We start from the raw sequence: 12184 nt of genomic DNA, 5'->3' as shown, positions 1-12184 counted from the left end.
GCGCAATTATCTAGGAAAGCATCTATTCAGGGTTTCTGCCTGGTTGCTTCTCTTCCGTCCTCTTTGCAGAATGCCTGTCCCGGGGAGCTGTCTCCTCAAGCCCAGTGCACTGAATGCCTTCGCAGTGTGTAGAGCTGACTCGGGACCCCAGGGACCGTGAGTGCTCAGGGTGATTCTGTTCTGACCAGGTGGCTCCCCTGACTGTGCCTGACCCCTGAACCAGCGCTCCCTACGCTCCACCATCTGGGTCCTGCCTGCTTTATTGGAGTCCGACGCCAAGCCCAGATGCGCCGGTAGTTACTGGGGAGAATATTTATCCTGCTTATCTTCAATGGCTGTGGGCAGACTCCAGTGGCCCTCTTATCAAGTACAAAGAGATCTACAAATACAAGGGTTTATTATTATTAAAAACACACCTCATCTTCCACGGGAACGTCTAGATAAAGGACTGCTGGGTATGATAAAGAGCTGGAGAGGGAGGAACAAACAGAAACCTATTCCCCAATTCCCACCCATGCCACAGAGAGCGTGACCACTCAGTCGTCACTGGCAGGGCCCTCTGCGGCAGCCTTTGGTTATATTGGCAGCAACCCTCTCTGCCCCTTGGCTTGTTTCTGCCTACGAGCGACTGTCAAGCCACTGGGCCTAACTGCCGAGTGACAGAGCTCTGTTACCTGTGGGCTGAGCTTAGGCAGGAAGCTGTAGCCTTGATTTTTCTCCCTTAACTTCCTCCTGTTTAACTGTGGGCCACAAAATAGTTTTGCATATGTCTGCTGAGCCAGTTTTGCAGCCTGAGTGGTGCCTGAGTCAGTTTGGGCATTTCACAGAGTAAGACAGACTAGGGGAGCTCTTAGTAAGAGGATGGCCGCTGGGCTCCCGCTGCCAGTCCTGCTGGCTGCTTTCTGCAGCTGCTCCTGGCACTGGGTGTCATCTGTCATCATTAGGGCGCACACAGCATCAAGAGGCAAAAGGCTTCATCCCGTTCTGACAGCCCATCGGGAGTGGCCCTGTCCCCCCTCATTCCCAACAGATGGAGGCAGACACCGGCCAGTCTAGTCTTCCCAGCATCCATGACTCTCTTTGGAAACAGCAGCTGGTTGGGGGGCTACCCCTTCTCCCACTCCTCTCTGCCTGTTGCAATGGAGTGGATCTCATGCCCTTGGCTCCAGGGCTGGCCTTGCACAATCACAACCCCAGCGATTGGTTCAGGGAGGGGCACGTGATCCCCAGCTGGACCAATGAGAGGCCACCCTAGCAGGAACTACTGGGAAAGAGAAGCTCTCATTTCCCTCTTGGGTTGCAGATGGAGAACTTCAAGCGGGTAGTGTCTGGTCTCTTTGTCACCAACAAGGAGAGCCCAGCTGAGGGGTGGAGCTAGCAGAGAGGAGAGGAGGGCCAGGAGCGGGGAGGCCGCCTCCTGCGGGCACGGCTTGCTTGTGGGGTTTCAGTCGTGCTGAGGATAGCCTCGTCCTGCGCTTTTCTATGATGTGAGCCAGTGAGCATATCTTTTCGTCACTTGTGACCTAGAGTCCCGACCTGAACCATGATGCCGCACGCACAGCTTTCTGCCTCAGCCTGCCCCACGTGTACAGACCTGCAAGACAAAATAGAATGAGGCAGAAAGAAGGCAGTCTGCAGAAAATGAAACTCAGAGTTTTAGAGCTATATACATACCTCCCCCCCCCTCCTCCCAGGAAAACTGTGCTTGGGCCCACTGGACACTCCTCCTGTGTGGTCTGAGGAAGTGGTTCTGTGAGGTCTCGCTGGTAGGAGAGTGAGTGGATTCTGGGACACCCTGCACTTCAGTCATTCACCCAGCAGACTGGGGCTGCCTGTGCTGGAGATCAGGGTGCGTCAGGCGGAGGAGACAGCTGGGTTTGGTTCCCTAATGGAGATTACGATCTAACCGGTTTTCCTGGATCAAGCACCCAGGAGCCACGGAGGACAGAGGAAACTGGTAGTTTGGACAGGGAAGCCCCTTCCGGATGAGTAGAACCACCTGAGGGCAGACCCTGGATGTCCCAGGTACTTTCCTTCTAAAGGACATTGAGGCCATCGACAATAAGAAGTCTGTAAACACTGAAAAATGCCACCCATTAATCCCATTGCTCTAAAACAATCAGCTTTCGGTGGAGGGGGGCGGGTGTGTGTGTGTGTGTGTGTGTGTGTGTGTGTGTGCGCGCGCGCGCTGCTGAGAGGGTTGTAGATTTAGGGCACCTTCCCTCCAGTGAGCTGCAAACACTTCCCGTGGCTGAATGCTCTTTCTTTCCCCGAGTCTCCGCTGATGGTATCAGGGGCCAGAGTTATAGTCCCCGATTCACAGAGAAAAGCCAACCCGAGAAGGCTGGGCACTGGTCTGAGTTGTCACCGTTACAGGCTGAGGCAGACACTGGCCACTCTCATCAAACCGTCAGGGCTGGAATCCAAGCCGGGCAGCCGACCTCATCAGAGAGATGGGCATGGCTTGAGTCCTCTGCCCATCCCTGAGCCCAGCACAGGGGCTGGGGACCGAATGGCGACTCAGAGGGAAGGGCTGAATTTGCAGAGTAGCTGATAACCGTGACGTGGGTGGGAAGGGCAGTGGTGGGGAGGCAGGGCGCTGGGAAGCCACTGGCAGGAGCTAAATGGGGAACAGGGTGAAATATCCGTGCCAAATGCAGTACATTGCGGTTTAGTGGGATTTTGCTGGACTTCCCTCCATGGGAGACACAGCCTCCCCTGCCTCCTCCCCTTCTCCTTGCTTGTACAGTGGGGCCTTGACTTACGAGTTTAATTCGTTCCGTGACAGAGCTCGTAACTCAAATTACTCGTATGTCAAAACAATTTTCATATTAAAGTGAATGAGAGAGACACGTGGTGCTGGGCTGATGTTGTGGTGTTCACTGTGATGTTCGCTGTGCCAACTAGCAGTGGGGTATCTGAAGCTGGCTCGTAACCAGAATTTTAGCTCGCAGCTGAAAGCAAAAAATCGGCCGAGAGACGGCTCGTATCTCAAAAAACTCATTAGTCGGGACACTCGTAAGTCAAGGCCCCCCTGTATCTTTTTAACGTGCGGATTCCGTGGTCTTCTACCGAGAGGTGAGGGCCAAAGGCGGGGCTGTGCTCGGGAGGGTGCCCTTCCTCCCCTGGCCCTGGTCAGTCTGGTCTCATGAACAGCCCCGAATGTCAGAATTTGCCTCCTGCTCTGGAGATGAGAACTGCAACTGGAACGACTTCTCCCAGGAAGTCATTGGTTTAATCCAATTAACTGCCGAGTGGAAAGTCTCTGCATCCGAGCCAGGCTTATGCCATTATGGCCACGTCCAGGGCATGGCCAACGTTTCTTTGCAAATGTCATTAGCAGTGGCTATTTCCATTCTCTTCTGGGTCATTAATGAGGCTGTTAAACAAGGCCAGCTCTGCCCCGCCTGTGACATGCCCCAGTGGGCCTTTTGCTTCCAACCAGACCCAGTCCTCATTTATCCCTGATTAGAGCGCATTTTCGTCCTGCCGGATTCCAGCTACATGAGCGCGTTCATAAATGGGCCAATTTAATTTGGAGCACAACTTTAACGGACGTCATTCCCAAATGCATCACTGCCCTCCACCTGGCGTCGCTGCCTACCCCCTTCACCCCACTCTGCATGCTGTCTTTTTTATAACCCGTTGCTACTCTCCCAACAGAGTTTTTTTTAATTGTAGTAAAATATGCATAACATAAATTTCACCACCTAACCATTTTTGAGTGTACAGTTTAGTGGGGTTAAATACATTCACAATGTTGTGAAACCAACCCCAGAACTTTTCTCTCTTGCAAAACAGAAACTCCGTCCACATCAAACAACTCCCCTTCTCCCCTCTCCAGCCCCAGGCAACCACCATTCTACTTTCCCTTTATATGAACATGGCTACTCCAGGGACTTTATATCAGTGAACACGTCCAGAACTTCCCTCTTTGTGATTGGATTATGTCACTCAGCACAATGTCCTCCAGTTCATCCACATGGTAGCGTATGTCAGAACGTCTTTCCTTTTACGGCAGAGAACTATTCCAGTGCACGCAGAGCACATTTTGCTTACCCATCATCTGTCAGTGGGCACTTCAGTTGCTTTCACCTTTTAAATATTGTGAATATTGCTGATTTGAACACGAGTGTGCAAATGTCTCTTTGAGACCTGACTTCAATTCTCTTGGCTCTATATTCACAAGCAGAATTGCTGGATCATATGGTAATTCCATTTTTAATTTTGTGAGGAACAACCAGCCTGTTTTCTATAGTGGCTGCACCGTTTTATATTCCCACCAACAATGCACAAAGTTTCCAACTTGTCCCCGTTCTCACCAGCAGTTGTTATTTTCTGCTTTGTTTTGCTCTTAATACTAGCCATCCTAACGGGTGCGAGGTGGTGGCTCATTGTGGTTTGACTTGTGTTTCCTAAATAATGAGTGATGTTGAGCGTCTATCACCCTTATAGACCATGTGTATGTCTTCTTTGGAGAGACGTCAATTTCCGTCCTTTGCCCAGGTTGCTTTTATTGCTTTAAGTGTTAGGACGTCTTTACACACACTGGATATTAATCTCTTATCCGATATGTGATTTGCAAATATTACCTCCTGTTCCATGCACTGCCTTTTCACTCTGTTCATACACTGATGTTTTAACTCTTGATGTCATCTCCCACTGAGTTCTGGGATTTTAGAAATCATAGCATATCCTTTAAAAACCACCGTGGTTGTGTGCTTGCCAGTCTTTTTTCTCTATCACCTAATACCAATTCTTTTAAAATATATATATTTTTTTCTTGATTTCAGAGAGGAAGGGAGAGAGAGAGAGAGAGAGAAACATTAATGATGAGAATCATTGATCAGCTGCCTCCTGTATGCCCCGTACTGAGGATTGAGTCCGCCACCCAGGGGCAATCGAATCATGACCTCCTGGTTCATAGGTCAATGCTCAACCACTGAGCAACACCAGCTGGGCTCCAGTTCCATTTCTTTGCCTTTATTAGGGATAGAGCTCCCAAGTGTAACTGTTGGTATCAGTTCCCACAATATGAAAGAAACCGAGTGACAGCGTAAACTGAGAAAACTGAGAAAGTAGGAAGGTGCTTCTTCACTTTGTTTGGAAAAATTAAGAAAGGGCCAGGATGAGTGAACGCGAAGTCTAAACGTGACCAGGAGCAGGGACCACTCTCCTTCCAGGGGCCGTGGGTGGGAGTCACTGCCCGTCGCCCTACACAGCTGAGCAAACGGAGAGCCATCGAGGCGTCTGCTCACCTTGGCACAGCTGTGTGCACGAAATACCGTCACACTCTTCTTTTCTGTGGCAGGTTGCCAAGGAGACTTTCAGGTCCTTCTGAAAACAAGTGGGTTGCTTCTGACCTCATTCCTCTCATTTCCCCGGCCTGGGTCACAGGATTGACTCGCAACCTATCTCATACCGGTATTTCGTGCTGTGACTTCACATGCATTGTCATGCACTCACCCCTCACTGAGCGAGGCAGCCTGAAGCTCAGGGAACCTGAAGTATTTCACCCAGGACCCCACCTTTGGAAAGGAAAGAGCAAGGCATTGTCCCACACCTGTCTGATTCCAGAGCCCCCTCGCCTCACGTTCAGATCTCGAAGGAGACTGCAAGTTAAATCTCCTAAGGCCCCACCGTGCTGCTTAAATGGTCTTTATTGTAAAGTAACTCAAAGACCCTCTGATGGACCCACTTGTTTGCTTACACTTTAAGTCCCCTTTTATTTGTTGTTCTTCAACTAACCAGCTGTGTGACTTCAGGCGTGGAGCGGGCCTAAGCCAGCAGTCGGACATCCTCCGAGAGCTCCTGGACTGCAAGAGGGTGCAGGCCAGGTTAAAGGACACCCTCCCTCCCCCAGTGCATGAATTTTGTGCACTGGGCCTCTAGTTTTATAATAAATCTGGCCCACACATATATGGCTGTATGGCCTTATCTTATCTAGTTCTCTGTAATTCTTCCAAATATATGTGAGAAGAGAGCCACAGTGGAAGTTGGTGCTAACAAAGTTAACTACAGGCAGGCAGGCAGGTTCTGTATCAGTTAGGACTTGATGTAGCTGCAGATTATACAGAAACCTAAACCACGTTGCATTAGACACACAAGACTTACTTTCCCACATCACAGTCCTGAGACAGAAATGCAGAGCTGGTTGCACAATGCCATGAAGTCATTCAGACCAGGCTCTGTCTTCTTTTCTGCCCCACCATCTCCAAAGCGTAGCTTCCAACTTCAAAGTCACCTAGTGGTCCAACATAGGAATGAGGAAGACCAGGATAGAAAAGGTACAACTCTCCATTGTAAAGAGCCTTCCTGGGGGTCTCATATAACACTACCATCTACACATCACTGGCCAGACTTTTGTCACAGCACTGGTCTCACCTAACAGCAAGACAGGCTGGAAATGTTGCCTTGTCGTTGGCTTCATTCCCACCCTAATTAGAATTTTGTTACCATGAAAGAAGGGCCACAGGACACTGGGAGGGCACTTTGCAGTCTCTGCCTCCGAGGCAAACACTGGGGCTGCAGACATCTTGGAGCAGCTGTGTCCTGAGATTCCAAGGTTGCCCAGAGGCTGGGCATCTGGGGGACGGACAGGCTCAGAGAGCTCTGTTTACACAGTAAAATATTAGAGTTGCATGGGAGGCTTATTTTGCTAAAAGGATTCCACTGCCTAAAGCAACGCTGCAAACCACCGTTGGAGAGGAAGACCGACGTCAGTCCATTCCGAATAAGACCGAGGCAGGCCCATTACTTCATTTATCTTGGATGCCTGTGAGCTAGAGGAGTATGAGGTGACAAAGAAGCTACCTGTGTGCGTGTCCCTAGCCAGGGAGGCCATCACCTGACCTGCTGCCTCGCCCTGTGGAAGCCGCTCCAGGAAGGGCTGAAATCAGGTTTGATGTTGGATCAGAACTCGGGGTGTGACCACGCTGGATTTGACCACGTGTGTGCAGAACCAATTGACTGTTTGGATCAATGACCCCAGTGACCTTTCCAGTCTTGGCTGTGGAGGCAGGTCTGTGTTCCAGCTTCTATCCAGCAGGTGCCCGAGGGTAGCCGTGCTCCTCAGTTGTGTGTTCTCATACCCAGTGCGCGATGCTCTGCTGAAGGCTTGATTCGAGCCTGGTGCCTGCGTGCCCGGGCCGAGGGCATCAGCAGGTGTTTGATACATGTTTGTTGACAGAATTGCTACCCATCGTACCATGCACCTGTGCATCAGAACCCACCGGCCCACACTCCCAAACTGGCTTCTGACTGGCGAGACCACCTCTGATGGCTCGGTGTTTCCTTCAGCGGCTGGACTCCTTGCAGGGAGCCACAGGGCAGCTCCAGGTGCTGGGCCGTCCGCAGAGACTGGGGCTCCGGGGACCCAGGAGAGGGCCCTGCCATGAACACTGGCTCCACACAAGGCCTGCCCTGGCGCTGGGCCTGCCTGGCCCTCACCTGGCTGCTGTTTTGTGGGACCTGAGGTGCCAGCCCCACGCCCACCTGCTCCCTCTCAGTTCTGGCCAGACACTGCTGGGCCCCTCCCTGTGAAAACCCTGCTTTTTCTGTCCTCTCCTCACAGGAGGCTGCTTCCTGGAGGGTTGAGAGGGTCCCCCCTTTCTTACTTCTTTCCCTGCCCTCCTGTCACCAGCCCAGCAGGAAGGAGGGGAGTCAGGGCCAGGCTCTCGTTGGCCAACTGCAGGGAGAAAGGTGCCTGCAGCCCTAGTGCAGGCTGTTAGACATACCTTCTCACAGAGTCACCCCGAGAAAACACGCAGGCCTCCTGGCAGCACGCGCTGACTCACTGTCTCCGAAACCCAGGGTGGAGGTCAGGGCTGCCTGTGCCCTGCAGCACCGCACACCGCACACCGTAAGGGCCATCCAACATTAGAATGGGAGCTGGGAGAACGGATGAAGATGTGATGCTTATGTACAACGGAATGTGACTCAGCCATAAAAAAGGTTGAAAACTTGCCATTTGCAACAGCATTGACGGAGCTAGAGGGTACTGTGCTGAGTGAAAGAAGAAAGGCAGAGGAAGATGAAAGCCAGACGAGCCGGGAATATTGTGTCATTATTAAGCACATAGCAAGCACTCGGTAAGTGTTCGCTGCTTCTATTTAAACTCACACTGTGCTGTACGTTTAGATTCTGTTTATCCTCATTCAAGTCATAATCGTATGAGCTGCCTCCCTGCCCGAAGCCCACATCTGCACTTTTCTAAACCCAGAGCAGTTGTCTGCTGTGGGTGGGTCCCCTCTGGGGGGGCTTCTTTTGTAGCCTAAGTATGGGCAGGATTTTGCTGGTGTTTCGTACTAATGTTCAGGCTGCCGTGGAGTGAATCCTATTTTAAAAGCCTACTCGGGCGCAGAATCCATTTATTTGCTCTCAAATTAGATGTTTGCCTCTCAGGTCCAAACCAAGACAGCAATGCAGTTTACCTCATCTGCTCCCCATTCCTGGCTCCCAGCCAGCGGATGCGGGCACTCAGCCCGTGAGCTTTCTTCCTAGGCCCAGGGAACCGAGCTGATCTGGAAAATTTAGTGATTTTCAGAATAACAAAGTCATCGCCTCTGTTCCATTTTATGGCGTTGACGGGAACGCATATTGGAATCCGGTCACCAGAATAGGTGTGCCCGGCAGGAAGTGGGGCTGGTGGTACAACGGAGTTATTCTTTACATGTGGCAGGTGGGAAGACCTGCTCAAGGCCTTTGCCTGCTGTGTCCTTGGCAAGCTTTGGTATAATTGGTTATCTGGATTTTATTGCTTTTTATTCCTGAGGGTGTCCCTGAGAATTCTACAAACAAACCAGGTGTCCCCTGTGGGGCCCAGTGACAGGAACTGATGTCCGAGGGTGGACACGGCCTGTGCAGGGGGCTGACACCGGCTTCCCACGCGGGGAGGAGGACCCTCGCTCTCCACGTACCATTTCCAGGTAAACTCTGCCGGGTCTTCATAGGTATCCTTGCTGACCTTAGAGAGGCCACGGAACTGGTAAGCTTCAATTGTGAGTAACTATCTTGGAAATTGGGAAAACACAGGAAATATTTTTTTCATGGTCTCTCCCTCCTTTCCACTCTCTAAAAATCAGTGGAAATAATCCTGGGTGAGGATTAGCAGCAAGAAAACAAGAGTCTAGTGACATTCGGCTGGATGTTCTGTGCGTATCCCACCTGAGGTGCTTATCTAACCGCTCTGTCCTCTGGTCCCTCTGGAGGAAACCTTTGGATTGGCCTCCTGGGAGGAGCAGGCTCGAGCCAGAGCACAGCTCTTCTCCGCTGATTTATTTCATCCCCATGTGGTCCGGCACACTGCTCCGGCCACCTGTTTGTCTTCCCTCACCCTGTGAGCGGCCTTGGCCACCCCCACCCACCACCTCACCCTTTGGCACCTTTGTCTTGTTATATGTCTTTCCACAGTTATCTCCTCTCCCCAACTGAACAGTGAGTGTCGCTTTTTTTTTCAAGTCCTCATCTGAAGATATTTTTTTCCATTGATTTCTAAGAGAGAATTGAAGGGAGGGAGGAGGAGAAAGAGAGAGAGAGAAACATTAATATGAGAGAGACACATTGATGTATTGCTCCTGCACGCCTCCTATGGGGCTCGGGAACCTGCACCCGAGGTACATGCTCTGACCTGGAATTGAACCTGCCGCCCTTTGGTCCGCAGGCCGCTGCTCTAACCACTGAGCAACCAGCCAGGGCAAGCAATACTTGAAAAACAAAGGTGAGGGCTCATCATTCCTCTCAGGCATCTTTCCCAAGTACTTCCTGACCCCTGGTTCCCCCAGCATCTGGCAAAGGCTGGTGCATAAACAGCACTTAGTCAGTATTGGGCCATGGATGGCTCCCCTCCTTGGAGGGGCGGGGAAGTGAGTTATGTGTGTCCCAGGCACTTTGGCTCACAAGGCTCACAGGTGGCACCGCTGGCCAGAACCTGGGCTCCCTCAGTCACTAAACAAAACCCATGGGCAGAGTCCGGCACGTGGAGGGGAGAGCGGCAGCAGCTGTTTGCACTGGGGCTTGGGGTGGTCTGCAGTGGTGGGTGGGAGAATGCTTCTCTGTTCCTGCTTATTTGCTAACATTTGAAAAGTCACAGTTACGGGCTTGGTTCAAGGTAAATGGGCCCGTCAAATGCATGTGGTCCCTGGAGGTGTTGTCCTTGGGCTTCCGGCTGATCCGCTCCCCGTGACTGGCCCTCAGGTTTGGCTGCGCGCAGGCCCAGTCTCTCCACTCACTGTGCGTGTGGCCTCGGCGAGACATTTCATCTCTGAGCCTCAGTGTACTCATTTATGGCAGGCACCCTGGCCAGCGTTTAGTATCGGAGTGAAAACTTTTGAGTTTCCATTTCTCAAATTGTAAAATGAAAATAACAATAAATTAAGTGGATCGCATAACTGTCCAGCATTTCCTACTTTTTAAAATTCTCAAGTGCGAAGTAAGGTGCTTTGAACTTCACGCTAGAATTTTAGAAACTTTTTGGCTTGAAATAGAGACCAAACAAAGCTGCTCTGAGGGTACTGGCACTTAGTTCCCCTAACTCTGAGGGAGAAGTTGGGGGCAGTGGGCTGGCCTTGGGCAGAGTCGGGCTCCGGGAGGTACTGCTCCGGAGTTTTCTTTGTTTAGATGCACGTAAGCCAAGTAGTTGCTCATGTTCTTAAAGGCTCACTCTGAAGTGTGTGAAGTAAGGCAAGTGCAAACATGTCAGCCTGCGATTTTAATATTTTCAATCTTGTAAAATCACACACAGTAAGGACATGCAGAGAGAAAGGGTACAACTTTATAAAAATAGAGACTTGTTTCTCTCCCTCCACTTTTCCCCAGTGGGGAGGTGTTAAATGGCAGGTGATTAGTAAGATAAAACTGAAAATACCACCGCCCAGGATTGCTGTCCACCACGCCTGTACACGCCGTGCTCCGTGCGTGTGGCAGGCGGCGTGGCTGCTGTGGCCGGGGTGGTCCACACCGGTGCAGCAGGAGCCACAGCACTGGGAACGTGTCAGCAGCACTGGTAACCTCGGTGCTGCCAGGTGGGCTGGACTTGTGGGGCGATCACTGTGAGCTGTATAAATGGCCAACCACTGTGCTGCACACCTGGAACTAATGCAATATTGAGCGTAAAGTGTACATGGAAAATTACAGTGTAGCAGGGTGTCCCCTCGTCCCTATCCAGCATGTGGCACTGGCGGGGAGGACTCCTGTCCTGCACAAGTGGGGGTGCTGAGTCTGGAGCTCCCGAGGGGGGAGCCCATCCTGGAGGGTGTCCCTGACCTTGTGCTGGGCAGGCCACTTGGTGCCCCTCTGGTCACTGCCTCTGACGCCTGTGCCTTCAGCCCACAGACCTTTCTCACTTTCTTTATTTCTCTCCTGGTGCCAATTCCTGTGGTGCTGGGGCCTTCACACAAAGGCGTTTACTGAGCAGGCTTTTCTGTGGGGGCTCCTTGGCCCGTCAGGCTCAAGGCTGGGAGGGAGGGGGTTTAGTTTCCCAGAGGGCGGGAGGACCCAGATTTTGGAATCTTTGTGCTGACCCACGGTGGGTGGTGGGTGGTCTCCCTGCAGGACCCCAGTGGGCATGGGAGGTCAGACTCCGTTTCTCTCTCATATTGCACCCCAGGCCTCAACATAAGTATCTCTCCAAACCAGCATTAGGCAGTGCGGGCGCAGCAGGCCCCTCCCACTGTCGGCACAGGAATGACCAGTAAAGGATTAAAAATTGTGTTTCAATATATAGCTGAGTTCTGTATTTAACTATAAACTTCTATACCTGTAATATAAAGTGTTTGAGTTTTTAATTGGGCTGAAAAATCAGTTTATTTTGAAAAAGCTCTACGAACTCTAAGAGACTGCATGTTTTTTTTTTTTGCTAAATGTAATAAGGAGGCCCTTCCAACTTCTTAAGGAATGTATTTCCAGATATTTTTGTGAGTGTCCCAAGTTTGTGAAACTACTAGAACATAATACAGAATTTAAATGACCTCTAGAGAATTTTATCAACAACCTGGTAATGCTGAGACAGTGGCAAAACCACTCTGACTGCCAGGTGCCACCCCTTCTAACCTCTAAGTAATTTGCCTTACATACTAGCTCATCCTTTTCTGAGGTTCAAGTTCGTGCCTCAGAAATTATTTGTCATGTTTTATTTTTTTTTTAGCATAGGTTAGGAACACTTGAAAACTCAGGTGCTGGGGTGTCT

The sequence above is a fragment of the Myotis davidii genome, unplaced genomic scaffold, assembly GCF_000327345.1.
Source record: "Myotis davidii unplaced genomic scaffold, ASM32734v1 scaffold668, whole genome shotgun sequence".
NCBI classification, from domain to species: domain Eukaryota; kingdom Metazoa; phylum Chordata; class Mammalia; order Chiroptera; family Vespertilionidae; genus Myotis; species Myotis davidii.
The sequence above is the reverse complement of the archived record's forward strand: the minus strand, read 5'-3'. Positions refer to the sequence as shown.